At 46.2% G+C, this 11,491-nt stretch overlaps 36 non-coding genes across 36 annotated transcripts; all 36 read right to left on the bottom strand.

The window, feature by feature from the left end:
- Positions 1-2,197: 2,197 nt before the first annotated feature.
- On the bottom strand, positions 2,198-2,269 carry trnaa-ugc (transfer RNA alanine (anticodon UGC)). Its single transcript has one exon. It is a non-coding gene; the product is annotated as a tRNA-Ala (tRNA).
- An 88-nt stretch (positions 2,270-2,357) lies between these two features.
- trnaa-agc (transfer RNA alanine (anticodon AGC)) lies at positions 2,358-2,442 on the bottom strand. Its single transcript is given in 2 exon segments — positions 2,358-2,393; positions 2,407-2,442. It is a non-coding gene; the product is annotated as a tRNA-Ala (tRNA).
- A 254-nt stretch (positions 2,443-2,696) lies between these two features.
- On the bottom strand, positions 2,697-2,768 carry trnaa-cgc (transfer RNA alanine (anticodon CGC)). The gene has a single exon. It is a non-coding gene; the product is annotated as a tRNA-Ala (tRNA).
- Positions 2,769-2,860: 92 nt separating this feature from the next.
- trnaa-agc (transfer RNA alanine (anticodon AGC)) lies at positions 2,861-2,932 on the bottom strand. Its single transcript has one exon. It is a non-coding gene; the product is annotated as a tRNA-Ala (tRNA).
- A 91-nt stretch (positions 2,933-3,023) lies between these two features.
- On the bottom strand, positions 3,024-3,095 carry trnaa-agc (transfer RNA alanine (anticodon AGC)). The gene has a single exon. It is a non-coding gene; the product is annotated as a tRNA-Ala (tRNA).
- Positions 3,096-3,187: 92 nt separating this feature from the next.
- Positions 3,188-3,259, bottom strand: trnaa-ugc (transfer RNA alanine (anticodon UGC)). The gene has a single exon. It is a non-coding gene; the product is annotated as a tRNA-Ala (tRNA).
- A 95-nt stretch (positions 3,260-3,354) lies between these two features.
- trnaa-ugc (transfer RNA alanine (anticodon UGC)) lies at positions 3,355-3,426 on the bottom strand. The gene has a single exon. It is a non-coding gene; the product is annotated as a tRNA-Ala (tRNA).
- An 88-nt stretch (positions 3,427-3,514) lies between these two features.
- trnaa-agc (transfer RNA alanine (anticodon AGC)) lies at positions 3,515-3,586 on the bottom strand. The gene has a single exon. It is a non-coding gene; the product is annotated as a tRNA-Ala (tRNA).
- Positions 3,587-3,678: 92 nt separating this feature from the next.
- Positions 3,679-3,750, bottom strand: trnaa-cgc (transfer RNA alanine (anticodon CGC)). Its single transcript has one exon. It is a non-coding gene; the product is annotated as a tRNA-Ala (tRNA).
- Positions 3,751-3,845: 95 nt separating this feature from the next.
- On the bottom strand, positions 3,846-3,917 carry trnaa-ugc (transfer RNA alanine (anticodon UGC)). The gene has a single exon. It is a non-coding gene; the product is annotated as a tRNA-Ala (tRNA).
- A 96-nt stretch (positions 3,918-4,013) lies between these two features.
- Positions 4,014-4,085, bottom strand: trnaa-agc (transfer RNA alanine (anticodon AGC)). Its single transcript has one exon. It is a non-coding gene; the product is annotated as a tRNA-Ala (tRNA).
- A 250-nt stretch (positions 4,086-4,335) lies between these two features.
- trnaa-agc (transfer RNA alanine (anticodon AGC)) lies at positions 4,336-4,407 on the bottom strand. The gene has a single exon. It is a non-coding gene; the product is annotated as a tRNA-Ala (tRNA).
- Positions 4,408-4,499: 92 nt separating this feature from the next.
- On the bottom strand, positions 4,500-4,569 carry trnaa-ugc (transfer RNA alanine (anticodon UGC)). Its single transcript has one exon. It is a non-coding gene; the product is annotated as a tRNA-Ala (tRNA).
- Positions 4,570-4,661: 92 nt separating this feature from the next.
- On the bottom strand, positions 4,662-4,733 carry trnaa-agc (transfer RNA alanine (anticodon AGC)). Its single transcript has one exon. It is a non-coding gene; the product is annotated as a tRNA-Ala (tRNA).
- An 88-nt stretch (positions 4,734-4,821) lies between these two features.
- Positions 4,822-4,893, bottom strand: trnaa-agc (transfer RNA alanine (anticodon AGC)). Its single transcript has one exon. It is a non-coding gene; the product is annotated as a tRNA-Ala (tRNA).
- An 89-nt stretch (positions 4,894-4,982) lies between these two features.
- Positions 4,983-5,054, bottom strand: trnaa-agc (transfer RNA alanine (anticodon AGC)). The gene has a single exon. It is a non-coding gene; the product is annotated as a tRNA-Ala (tRNA).
- A 95-nt stretch (positions 5,055-5,149) lies between these two features.
- On the bottom strand, positions 5,150-5,221 carry trnaa-agc (transfer RNA alanine (anticodon AGC)). The gene has a single exon. It is a non-coding gene; the product is annotated as a tRNA-Ala (tRNA).
- Positions 5,222-5,313: 92 nt separating this feature from the next.
- Positions 5,314-5,385, bottom strand: trnaa-ugc (transfer RNA alanine (anticodon UGC)). The gene has a single exon. It is a non-coding gene; the product is annotated as a tRNA-Ala (tRNA).
- Positions 5,386-5,477: 92 nt separating this feature from the next.
- trnaa-ugc (transfer RNA alanine (anticodon UGC)) lies at positions 5,478-5,549 on the bottom strand. Its single transcript has one exon. It is a non-coding gene; the product is annotated as a tRNA-Ala (tRNA).
- A 95-nt stretch (positions 5,550-5,644) lies between these two features.
- Positions 5,645-5,716, bottom strand: trnaa-ugc (transfer RNA alanine (anticodon UGC)). Its single transcript has one exon. It is a non-coding gene; the product is annotated as a tRNA-Ala (tRNA).
- An 88-nt stretch (positions 5,717-5,804) lies between these two features.
- trnaa-agc (transfer RNA alanine (anticodon AGC)) lies at positions 5,805-5,876 on the bottom strand. Its single transcript has one exon. It is a non-coding gene; the product is annotated as a tRNA-Ala (tRNA).
- A 92-nt stretch (positions 5,877-5,968) lies between these two features.
- On the bottom strand, positions 5,969-6,040 carry trnaa-cgc (transfer RNA alanine (anticodon CGC)). The gene has a single exon. It is a non-coding gene; the product is annotated as a tRNA-Ala (tRNA).
- Positions 6,041-6,135: 95 nt separating this feature from the next.
- trnaa-ugc (transfer RNA alanine (anticodon UGC)) lies at positions 6,136-6,207 on the bottom strand. The gene has a single exon. It is a non-coding gene; the product is annotated as a tRNA-Ala (tRNA).
- Positions 6,208-6,303: 96 nt separating this feature from the next.
- trnaa-ugc (transfer RNA alanine (anticodon UGC)) lies at positions 6,304-6,375 on the bottom strand. Its single transcript has one exon. It is a non-coding gene; the product is annotated as a tRNA-Ala (tRNA).
- An 88-nt stretch (positions 6,376-6,463) lies between these two features.
- trnaa-agc (transfer RNA alanine (anticodon AGC)) lies at positions 6,464-6,535 on the bottom strand. Its single transcript has one exon. It is a non-coding gene; the product is annotated as a tRNA-Ala (tRNA).
- A 250-nt stretch (positions 6,536-6,785) lies between these two features.
- trnaa-agc (transfer RNA alanine (anticodon AGC)) lies at positions 6,786-6,857 on the bottom strand. The gene has a single exon. It is a non-coding gene; the product is annotated as a tRNA-Ala (tRNA).
- A 92-nt stretch (positions 6,858-6,949) lies between these two features.
- Positions 6,950-7,021, bottom strand: trnaa-agc (transfer RNA alanine (anticodon AGC)). The gene has a single exon. It is a non-coding gene; the product is annotated as a tRNA-Ala (tRNA).
- Positions 7,022-7,108: 87 nt separating this feature from the next.
- trnaa-agc (transfer RNA alanine (anticodon AGC)) lies at positions 7,109-7,180 on the bottom strand. The gene has a single exon. It is a non-coding gene; the product is annotated as a tRNA-Ala (tRNA).
- Positions 7,181-7,275: 95 nt separating this feature from the next.
- Positions 7,276-7,347, bottom strand: trnaa-ugc (transfer RNA alanine (anticodon UGC)). The gene has a single exon. It is a non-coding gene; the product is annotated as a tRNA-Ala (tRNA).
- An 87-nt stretch (positions 7,348-7,434) lies between these two features.
- Positions 7,435-7,506, bottom strand: trnaa-agc (transfer RNA alanine (anticodon AGC)). Its single transcript has one exon. It is a non-coding gene; the product is annotated as a tRNA-Ala (tRNA).
- A 90-nt stretch (positions 7,507-7,596) lies between these two features.
- On the bottom strand, positions 7,597-7,668 carry trnaa-agc (transfer RNA alanine (anticodon AGC)). The gene has a single exon. It is a non-coding gene; the product is annotated as a tRNA-Ala (tRNA).
- Positions 7,669-7,760: 92 nt separating this feature from the next.
- On the bottom strand, positions 7,761-7,832 carry trnaa-cgc (transfer RNA alanine (anticodon CGC)). Its single transcript has one exon. It is a non-coding gene; the product is annotated as a tRNA-Ala (tRNA).
- A 91-nt stretch (positions 7,833-7,923) lies between these two features.
- On the bottom strand, positions 7,924-7,995 carry trnaa-agc (transfer RNA alanine (anticodon AGC)). Its single transcript has one exon. It is a non-coding gene; the product is annotated as a tRNA-Ala (tRNA).
- Positions 7,996-8,082: 87 nt separating this feature from the next.
- Positions 8,083-8,154, bottom strand: trnaa-agc (transfer RNA alanine (anticodon AGC)). Its single transcript has one exon. It is a non-coding gene; the product is annotated as a tRNA-Ala (tRNA).
- Positions 8,155-8,241: 87 nt separating this feature from the next.
- On the bottom strand, positions 8,242-8,313 carry trnaa-agc (transfer RNA alanine (anticodon AGC)). The gene has a single exon. It is a non-coding gene; the product is annotated as a tRNA-Ala (tRNA).
- A 248-nt stretch (positions 8,314-8,561) lies between these two features.
- Positions 8,562-8,633, bottom strand: trnaa-agc (transfer RNA alanine (anticodon AGC)). The gene has a single exon. It is a non-coding gene; the product is annotated as a tRNA-Ala (tRNA).
- Positions 8,634-11,491: the final 2,858 nt, after the last annotated feature.

Here is an 11,491-nt window from a genome sequence, read left to right as displayed (position 1 = left end):
TGAGTAAAACAAAACAATGAACGTCTAGGGTAGTATCATAAGTAACATTGTCAATTGCAAAGGCTTCTCTTTGTATTTTCCTTTTCTTTAATTTGTTCAATTTCTTTGCTGATTCCGCCATCTAGTGGATATAAGCATACATGCAGTGTCCTTGTGGACAGCAAATTAACTTGACATATATTCTAGGTTTAGTTGATTATCTCATGTGATGGAATACATGCTGTTAATTGATAGAATTTCATAGGCATATTTTTATTTCAGTCATTATGAAAAACAGTTGTAAGCCTCAAATCTAATTGGGGGATCAACAGAGCCAGTATGAGTCTATTTTTCCCATTCGTCTCGGTTGGGTGATCATTGATTGATCATGTAAGACACAGATTGATCCCTTTAGTCTCACAGAATCCATCACCTGGACATCATTTGCGAAGACAAGGTTAGAAGTGACACAGAAATTTCATCTTAATTAAAGCGGGGACATTTGCTCATTCATTAGTTAAGCGGTCGGGAACATATTGTCACTAACTTGGCCGCGAATGCTCTAGAATAGATTAAAACACGCGAGATTTATTTGTTATTCAATCGAGAGACATTAGGCCTAGCAGTGCATCTGTACGCCTGTCATTTGTGGGAAAGGGATTTCTTATACGAAAAAATGCACCTATTATTATTGGTAGGCGGGGGACACCCTGGACCGGTTGCCAGCCAATCGCAGGGCAGAGACGAACAACCATCCGCAGTAGCAATAGGGGCAATTTGGAGTGCTCAATCGGCCTACCAAGCATGTTATTTGGGATGTGGGAGGAAATGTATTTATTTATTCGTTTATTAATTATTATTATTATTATTATTATTATTATTATTATTATTATTATTATTATTATACGATTTGCTTCAAAAAGCCAATGTTATTTACATCGCAGATACGGCTGTTTGCTATGAGGCCACATGATGGTGCTATAATACATACTATATCATGGATAAACACAGCGTGCGGACATTAAAAAAAAGTTACCCAGCAAAAGATAATGTCGTTAAATGCTAATTAAAGGCTTTCATTTGTTTCATTTTCACCATCAAACGTACATTTTATAACAAAACTCAGGAATGCTGGTAAAAGCTGCAAATTTGATTAAAAGTTGAATGTGTCGTTTTCTTAATTGTCTTAAATCAGTGACATTCAGTAGAAATTTGGACGGCTACCACGGCAAGTAATTTCTCAGGTCAAAGGTCTGGACCTAAAATGTTTTGAATGATGAGATGGTTTTATGCAATGCACGTGAAATTCAGTTTTCATGCATGGTTAACTCAACATCAGACAAGTAATCTATTCATATTGAGCTACCAAAACCTGGAGACGCTGGGGATGGAGCCTAAGAACTCATGCATACACCCCCATCTGCCAAAGGGCCAGTGGTTGGTCGCCGGCCGCCAAGGTGGTTCTATGCGATGCAGGTGCCCGTCAGTTTGCATGCATGGTTAACTCAAAATCAGAAAGGTAATTTATTCAGATTGAGCTAACAAAATCTGAAGAAAGTATGTATCAATCCCAGGACCTCATCCATACAAAGGATGCACTCTACCACTGAGCTATATCCCCATATCCTAATCGCAAATCTAAACCCTAACTCCTAACCGACCTAACAGATTGAGCTACCAAATCATGGAGATGCTGGGGATCCAGCCCACCTCATACATGCAAAGCATGCGCTCTACCACTGAGCTACATCCCCACCTGCCAAAAGTCCAGTGGCTGGTCCCCACCCGCCATGGTGGTTCTATGCGATTAACGGAAAATCTATTCAGATTGAGCTACCAAAACATGGAGATGCTGGAGAACGATTCCAGGACCTCATGCATGCTAAGGAGGCGCTCTACCACTGAGCTACATCCCCATCTGCCGATGAAAGATCGGTTGTTCCCCGGCCACCATGAGATAGGTGCTTCTCGTATGCGATGCATGTGAAAGTCATTCTCGTATGCGATGCATGTGAAAATCAGTTTGCATGCATGGGTAACTCAACAGGTAATCTATTCAGAGCCATGGAGACGCTAAACCCTTAACCCCCTAACCCTAACCGTAAACCCTAAACTCGTGACGCTAACCTGCACCCCTAAACCTAAACCTAACCCCTACCCCAAAACACCAACCCTAAAACCTAACTCTAATCCCCTAACACACCGAGCTACCAAAACATGGAGATACCGGGGAACGATCCCAGGACCTCATGCATGCAAAGCATGCGCCCTGCCACTGAGCTACATCCCCTTCTGGGAAAACGGCCAGTGGTTGGTCCGATGTCGCCATGGTGGTTCTATGCGATACCAGAATCTATTCGCAATGAGCTACCAAAACATGGAGATGCTGGGGATCGATCCCAGGTCCTCATGCATGCTAAGCATGCATGCTAAGCATGCGCTCTACCACTGAGCTACATCCCCTTCTGGGAAAATGGCCAGTGGTTGGTCCCCTGTCGCCATGGTGGTTCTATGCGATACCAGACAATCTATTCGCAATGAGCTACCAAAACATGGAAATGCTGGGGATCAATCCCAGGACCTAATGCATGCCAACCATGCACTCTACCACTGAGCTACATCCCCTCCTGCCACAAGGCCAGTGGTTGGTCCCCTGTCGCCATGGTGGTTCTATGCGATGCAATTCTGAGATCTATTCACGATGAGCTACCAGAACATGGAGATGCTGGGGATCGAACCCAGAACCTCATGCATGCGAAACATGCGCTCTACCATTGAGCTACATCCCCTACTGGAATAAATGGGCCAGTGGTTGGTCCCCTGTCACCATGGTGGTTCTATGCGATACCAGAAAATCTATTCGCAATGAGCTACCAAAACATGGAGATGCTGGGGATCGATCCCAGGACCTCATGCATGCTAAGCATGCGCTCTACCACTGAGCTACATCCCCTACTGGAAATAAGGGCCAGTGGTTGGTCCCCTGTCACCATGGTGGTTCTATGCGATACCAGAAAATCTATTTGCAATGACCTACCAAAACATGGAGATGCCGGGGATCGATCCCAGGACCTCATGCATGCTAAGCATGCGCTCTACCACTGAGCTACATCCCCTCCTGCTGAAGGGCTAGTGGTTGGTCCCCTGTCGCCATGGTGGTTCTATGGGATGCAATTCTGAGATCTATTCACGATGAGCTACCAAAACATGGAGATGCTGGGGATCGAACCCAGGACCTCATGCGTGCAAAGCAAGCGCTCTACCACTGAGCTACATCCCCATTTGCTAATAGATGACTGGTTGTTCCGCCTCTGCCATGGTGGTTCTATGCTATGCCAAACGGAGAAAATCTATTCACAATGAACTACCAAAACATGGAGATGCTGGGGAACGATCCCAGGACCTCATGCATGCAAAGCATGCGCTCTACCACTGAGCTACATCCCCTACTGGAAAAAGGGCCAGTGGTTGGTCCCCTGTTGCCTTGGTGGTTCTATGCGATGCCAGACAATATTCGCAATGAGCTACCAAAACATGGAGATGCTGGGGATCGATCCCAGGACCTCATGCATGCTAAGCATGCGCTCTACCACTGAGCTACATCCCCTTCTCCCAGCGAGCCAGTCGTTAGTCCCCAGCCGCCATGGTGGTTCTATGCGATGCAATTCTGAGATCTATACACGATGAGCTACCAAAACATGGAGATGCTGGGGATCGAACCCAGGACCTCACGCATGCGAAGCATGTGCTCTACCACTGAGCTACATCCCCATTTGCTAACAGGTGATTGGTTGTTCCCCCTCTGCCATGGTGGTTCTATATGATGCCAACCTCAGATAATCTATTCACAATTAACTACCAAAACATGGAGATGCTGGGGAACGATCCCAGGACCTCATGCATGCAAAGCATGCGCTCTACCACTGAGCTACATCCCCTACTGGAAGAAGGGTCAGTGGTTGGTCCCCTGTCGCTATGGTGGTTCTATGCGATGCCAAACTGCAACAATCTATTCACAATGAACTTCCAAAACATGGAGATGCTGGGGATCGATCCCAGAACCTCATGCATGCTAAGCATGCGCTCTACCACTGAGCTACATCCCCTCCTCCTGATGTGCCAGTGGTTGGTCCCCTGTCGACATGGTGGTTCTATGCGATACCAGACATTCTATTCGCAATGAGCTACCAAAACATGGAAATGCTGGGGATCAATCCCAGGACCTAATGCATGTCAACCATGCACTCTACCACTGAGGTACATCCCCTCCTGCCACAAGGCCAGTGGTTGGTCCCCTGTCGCCATGGTGGTTCTATGCGATGCCAGACAATCTATTCGCAATGAGCTACCAAAATATGGAGATGCTGGGGATCGATCCCAGGACCTCATGCATGCTAAGCATGCGCTCTACCACTGAGCTACATCCCCTTCTCTCAGAGGGCCAGTCGTTAGTCCCCAGCCGCCATGGTGGTTCTATGCGATGCAATTCTGAGATCTATTCACGATGAGCTACCAAAACATGGAGATGCTGGGGAACGATCCCAGGACCTCATGCATGCAAAGCATGCGCTCTACCACTGAGCTACTTCCCTACCAGAAAAAAGGGCCAGTGGTTGGTCCCCTGTCACCATGGTGGTTCTATGCGATACCAGAAAATCTATTCGCAATGAGCTACCAAAACATGGAGATGCTGGGGATCGATCCCAGGACCTCATGCATGCTAAGCATGCGCTCTACCACTGAGCTACATCCCCTACTGTAAAAAATGGGCCAGTGGTTGGTCCCCTGTCGCCATGGTGGTTCTATGGGATGCCACAACATTCGCAATGAGCTACCAAAACATGGAGATGCTGGGGATCGATCCCAGGACCTCATGAATGCTAAGCATGCGTTTTACCACTGAGCTACATCCCCTGCTGCCGAAGGGCAAGTGGTTGGTCCCCTGTCGCCATGGTGGTTCTATGCGATGCCAGACAATCTATTCGCAATGAGCTACAAAAACATGGAGATGCTGGGGATCGATCCCAGGACCTCATGCATGCTAAGCAAGCGCTCTACCAGTGAGCTACATCCCCATTTGCTAATGGATGACTGGTTGTTCCGCCTCTGCCATGGTGGTTCTATGCTATGCCAAACGGAGAAAATCTATTCACAATGAACTACCAAAACATGGAGATGCTGGGCATCGATCCCAGGACCTCATGCATGCTAAGCATGCGCTTTACCACTGAGCTACATCCCCTTCTACCAGAGGGCCAGTCGTTAGTCCCCAGCCGCCATGGTGGTTCTATGCGATGCTATTCTGAGATCTATTCACGATGAGCTACAAAGACATGGAGATACTGGGGATCGAACACAGGACCTCATGCATGCAAAGCATGCGCTCTACCACTGAGCTACATGCCCTTCTCCCAGAGGGTCAGTCGTTAGTCCCCAGCCGCCATGGTGGTTCTAGGCGATGCAATTCTGAGATCTATTCACGATGAGCTACCAAAACATGGAGATGCTGGGGATCGAACCCAGGACCTCATGCGTGCAAAGCAAGCGCTCTACCACTGAGCTACATCCCCATTTGCTAATAGATGACTGGTTGTTCCGCCTCTGCCATGGTGGTTCTATGCTATGCCAAACGGAGAAAATCTATTCACAATGAACTACCAAAACATGGAGATGCTGGGGAACGATCCCAGGACCTCATGCATGCAAAGCATGCACTCTACCACTGAGCTACATCCCCTACTGGAAAAAGGGCCAGTGGTTGGTCCCCTGTTGCCTTGGTGGTTCTATGCGATGCCAGACAATATTCGCAATGAGCTACCAAAACATGGAGATGCTGGGGATCGATCCCAGGACCTCATGCATGCTAAGCATGCGCTCTACCACTGAGCTACATCCCCTTCTCCCAGGGAGCCAGTCGTTAGTCCCAAGCCGCCATGGTGGTTCTATGCGATGCAATTCTGAGATCTATACACGATGAGCTACCAAAACATGGAGATGCTGGGGATCGAACCCAGGACCTCACGCATGCGAAGCATGCGCTCTACCACTGAGCTACATCCCCATTTGCTAACAGGTGATTGGTTGTTCCTCCTCTGCCATGGTGGTTCTATATGATGCCAACCTCAGATAATCTATTCACAATTAACTACCAAAACATGGAGATGCTGGGGAACGATCCCAGGACCTCATGCATGCAAAGCATGCGCTCTACCACTGAGCTACATCCCCTACTGGAAGAAGGGTCAGTGGTTGGTCCCCTGTCGCTATGGTGGTTCTATGCGATGCCAAACTGCAACAATCTATTCACAATGAACTACCAAACCATGGAGATGCTGGGGATCGATCCCAGGACCTAATGCATGCAAAGCATGCGCTCTACCACTGAGCTACATCCCCTCCTGCTGAAAGGGACAGTGGTTGGTCCCCTGTCGCCATGGTGGTTCTATGCGATTCCAGACAATATTCGCAATGAGCTACCAAAACATGGAGATGCTGGGGATCGATCCCAGAACCTCATGCATGCTAAGCATGCGCTCTACCACTGAGCTACATCCCCTCCTCCTGATGTGCCAGTGGTTGGTCCCCTGTCGACATGGTGGTTCTATGCGATACCAGACATTCTATTCGCAATGAGCTACCAAAACATGGAAATGCTGGGGATCAATCCCAGGACCTAATGCATGTCAACCATGCACTCTACCACTGAGGTACATCCCCTCCTGCCACAAGGCCAGTGGTTGGTCCCCTGTCGCCATGGTGGTTCTATGCGATGCCAGACAATCTATTCGCAATGAGCTACCAAAATATGGAGATGCTGGGGATCGATCCCAGGACCTCATGCATGCTAAGCATGCGCTCTACCACTGAGCTACATCCCCTTCTCTCAGAGGGCCAGTCGTTAGTCCCCAGCCGCCATGGTGGTTCTATGCGATGCAATTCTGAGATCTCTTCACGATGAGCTACCAAAACATGGAGATGCTGGGGATCGATCCCAGGACCTCATGCATGCTAAGCATGCGCTCTACCACTGAGCTACATCCCCTCCTGCTGAAGGGCTACTGGTTGGTCCCCTGTCGCCATGGTGGTTCTATGGGATGCCAGACAATATTCGCAATGAGCTACCAAAACATGGAGATGCTGGGGATCGATCCCAGGACCTCATGCATGCTAAGCATGCGCTCTACCACTGAGCTACATCCCCATTTGCTAATGGATGACTGGTTGTTCCGCCTCTGCCATGGTGGTTCTATGCTATGCCAAACGGAGAAAATCTATTCACAATGAACTACCAAAACATGGAAATGCTGGGGAACGATCCCAGGACCTCATGCATGCAAAGCATGCGCTCTACCACTGAGCTACATCCCCTCCTGCCAAAGGGCACGGGGTTGGTCCTCTGTCACCATGGTGGTTCTATGCGATGCCAGACAATATTCGCAATGAGCTACCAAAACATGGAGATACTGGGGATCGATCCCAGGACCTCATGCATGCTAAGCATGCGCTCTACCACTGAGCTACATCCCCTTCTGGGAAAATGGCCAGTGGTTGGTCCCCTGTCGCCATGGTGGTTCTATGCGATATCAGACAATCTATTCGCAATGAGCTACCAAAACATGGAGATGCTGGGGATCGATCCCAGGACCTCATGCATGCTAAGCATGCGCTCTACCACTGAGCTACATCCCCTTCTCCCAGAGGGCCAGTCGTTAGTCCCCAGCCGCCATGGTGGTTCTATGCGATGCAATTCTGAGATCTATTAACGATGAGCTACCAAAACATGGAGATGCTGGGGATCGAACCCAGGACCTCATGCATGCGAAGCATGCGCTCTACCACTGAGCTACATCCCCTACTGGAGGAAAAGGCCAGTGGTTGGTCCCCTGTCACCATGGTGGTTCTATGCGATACCAGAAAATCTATTCGCAATGAGCTACCAAAACATGGAGATGCTGGGGATCGATCCCAGGACCTCATGCATGCTGAGCATGCGCTCTACCACTGAGCTACATCCCCTCCTTCCTAGGTGCCAGTGGTTGGTCCCCTGTCGCCATGGTGGTTCTATGCGATTCCAGACAATATTCGCAATGAGCTACCAAAACATGGAGATGCTGGGGATCGATCCCAGGACCTCATGAATGCTAAGCATACGTTTTACCACTGAGCTACATCCCCTGCTGCCGAAGGGCAAGTGGTTGGTCCCCTGTCGCCATGGTGGTTCTATGCGATGCCAGACAATATTCGCAATGAGCTACTAAAACATGGAGATGCTGGGGATCGAACCCAGGACCTCATGCATGCTAAGCATGCGCCCTACCACTGAGCTACATCCCCTCCTTCCTAGGTGCCAGTGGTTGGTCCCCTGTCGCCATGATGGTTCTATGCGACGCCAGAATCTATTCGCAATGAGCTACCAAAACATGGCAATGCTGGGGATCAATTCCAGGTCTTCGTGCATGCCAAGCATAAACTCTACCACTGAGCTACATCCCCTCGGGCCGAAGGGCAAGTGGTTGGTCCCCTGTTGCCATCGTGGTTCTATGCGATGCCAGACAATCTATTCGCAATGAGCTACCAAAACATGGAGATGCTGGGGATCGATCCCAGGACCTCATGCATGCTAAGCATGCGCTCTACCACTGAGTTACATCCCCTCCTGCCACAATTCTCCTGCCACAATCCTAAATCCTAACCCCTAACCCTAACAGATTGAGCTACCAAAACATAGAGATACTGAGGTTCGAGCTCAGGAGCTCATGCATGCAAAGTATGCGCTTTACCACTGAGCTACATCCCCACCTGTGAGTGGGCAAATGGTCGGACAAAAGGCAGTTCCACACAGCACAACTACAAAATTGTTAAGTTAAAGATAAAATCTAATAGTATGTATTGGAGCTCTTCAGACATGATAGTTGAATCATAGCCTTATTGTACTTTCCTGTTGTACCTAATTTAGTCAAATCACACAGTATATGAATACTTTACCGAAAGAAGTCGATAATAAGCCTACTTAAAATTTACATTTAAGCAAAATACAACGCATAAATAAGTCTTGTGCATCAAAAAGATAATGAACGAGACTGCACATAACAACAATGACCCAGGCATGGAGTTGGGGATTTCTATTGTTTGACTAGACACTGTCAGACTAGCAGACTGCTGTTGTCTGAGGATCACAGATGGTGTAACAAGTGTAATCCTCTTTTAACTACATGAATCCTACTCACTTAACACCCACCAACCCCCATGTTCTATCGTCTTTCTGATAATGAGTTGTTCAATAATTTATTAAAAGTTATAAAAAATGACATTACATAACATTCATGTATTATTATTATTATTATTATTATTATTATTATTATTATTATTATTGTTGACCACTTAAGAATCTACTTTCAATTGAACTGTGTTAAATTATTTCGCGGTCTGACCAGAAAGCTCCTACTGTATGGTATGTTTTTCGTGTTTGTTTGTTTGTTTGTTTGTTTGTTTGTTTGTTTGTTTGTTTGTTTGTTTGTGTGTTTGTTTGTTTGTTTGTTGTTTTGTAATGGCATTGGAAGTTTTTTCTCTTTTTTTTGCGAGAACAAATACAAACAACTCAGACATTTAACAAGCCAAACGTGCCCAAATTATATTACAGGATACAACAACACCAAACATTAGGTAGACTAAAAGAAATATTACAAGAAAATAAAAAATTAAAATAACACCGGGTACACTAACGCAAGTAAATTAAGACTCTCGAGCGAAGAAAGTTATTGCGCTTTCTTATTTCTGTCAAACGCCATGAATCTGCCGTTTTATTTTGGAGGGCTAGATGCCGGCATTCTCCGACAGTGGCTTGACTATCTCAGATGCGCCCTTTATGCGCGATCTTCAGAAGCGTGAGATGGATATACGGCTCGATTAGTCTTTTCTCCAAGGTATTCTCATGCAAAACTGACACTTGTAGTCGTGATGGGTCCACGTGGGTAAGAAAACGCCTTTTTATTTTTATTTCTCTCGAAACGAGTGGGAAAGCAGTTGAGAAGTGACCGGTCAGTGGCACTTATAAGGGATAAGAGCTGACTGAGGGAGATAGAAGGAACAAGAGCACCATTTAATCTCATTGGCTTTATTCATGAGCGTAATGGCATTGACCAGAATATTCATTTATTTATTTATTTATTTATTTATTTATTTATTTATTTATTGTAGCAACAAAATCATTAAAACCATCCATCCATCGACAGTATGGATTCTGCTCCTTTATTTGTTAAATGAAAGTTAAAAAGCTCAGGGAGTGAAATTTACGTCGGTACAAAAGATTGTTTCTTTTTGCTGTCAATTTCATAATTCCTGTTTTGATGATGATGCCAAAAAAACTGAACACAAAATAGTTTGTGTCTTTTATTAACTTTAGAATTGCTCGTGCGAAAATGACATTTAATATTTGAAACAGCTCATCTCCAAGTTGACAGCATAATCAAGACTCTACAGATAAATATAACAAAACAATCAAAATTCCTAAACTATCTCATGATCCCAAATGCAAAACATGTCACCTGAAAGAGTGTTTTTTCTTTATTTTCAGATTAGACAAAGACATTTTAAATGCTAGAAGATAGGGATTTTTTCAGATGGCCATGGATAAACATCCTCCTTGTTCTTGCTCTCCGTGCCTCTATGCCTGAGTCGTTCTTTAATGATACTCCATCCATCATCTATCCATCCATCCATCGGTCCATCTTCAGTAAGCTACCTCACAAAGTGAAACATTTTATCATATCTTTCACAGCGGATAGAAATGATCTCATATATAAAACAAGAACAGGTACAGGTCCTATACCATGAAAGAAAGAGGTGCTGTTGAACCATTATCCATCCATTTTCTGAACCGCTTTTCTTCACAAGGGTCAGGGGGGCACCTTGAACTGGTTGCACTCATAGACAAAAACCATTCACACTCACACGGACAGGCAATTTGACTGCTCAATCAACCTACCATGCATGTCTTTGGAATGTGGGAGAAACCAAAGTTTCTGCAGGAAACCCGCACAATATCAAAGGTGTTGATCATGTCTGCTGATTGCTATATGTTAAAAAGAAACTGACTTTTTCAAGACGTGTTTAAAATAGCACATTTCCTGCATCACATCCTGTCACATGGGAGCATCACTTGTCTCTCCACCATCTTGGCCTCACCATAGCAACCTCCACACACAGGTTCTTAAGCAGGCTTTTCTTTCTATCCTTAGCCTCCTCCCCTTGCTACTTCCCATACCCCCACCCAATCCTTGTCCTCCCTCCTACCATGTTCCTGATTAGTGACTGCCATTTTATTGTAGGAGCTCAAGAAGCGTCTCACCTCATGACTCAAACTGCGGAGCTCGACTAACGAATATTTTCGTTAGTCTATTCATTCTATGTTAACTTTTGCTTTCGGACTCGACTCGTTAGACCTTTCGGAGGGTCAAGCGCGTTCTCCTACAGAAATTTTCATTTGCCTTTGGACCATGTTTCCTATATATGT

The sequence above is a fragment of the Syngnathus leptorhynchus genome, chromosome 1, assembly GCF_054491065.1.
Source record: "Syngnathus leptorhynchus isolate UIUO chromosome 1, UIUO_Slep, whole genome shotgun sequence".
Taxonomy (NCBI): Eukaryota; Metazoa; Chordata; class Actinopteri; order Syngnathiformes; family Syngnathidae; genus Syngnathus; species Syngnathus leptorhynchus.
This window is presented reverse-complemented; position numbering and strand designations above follow the sequence as displayed.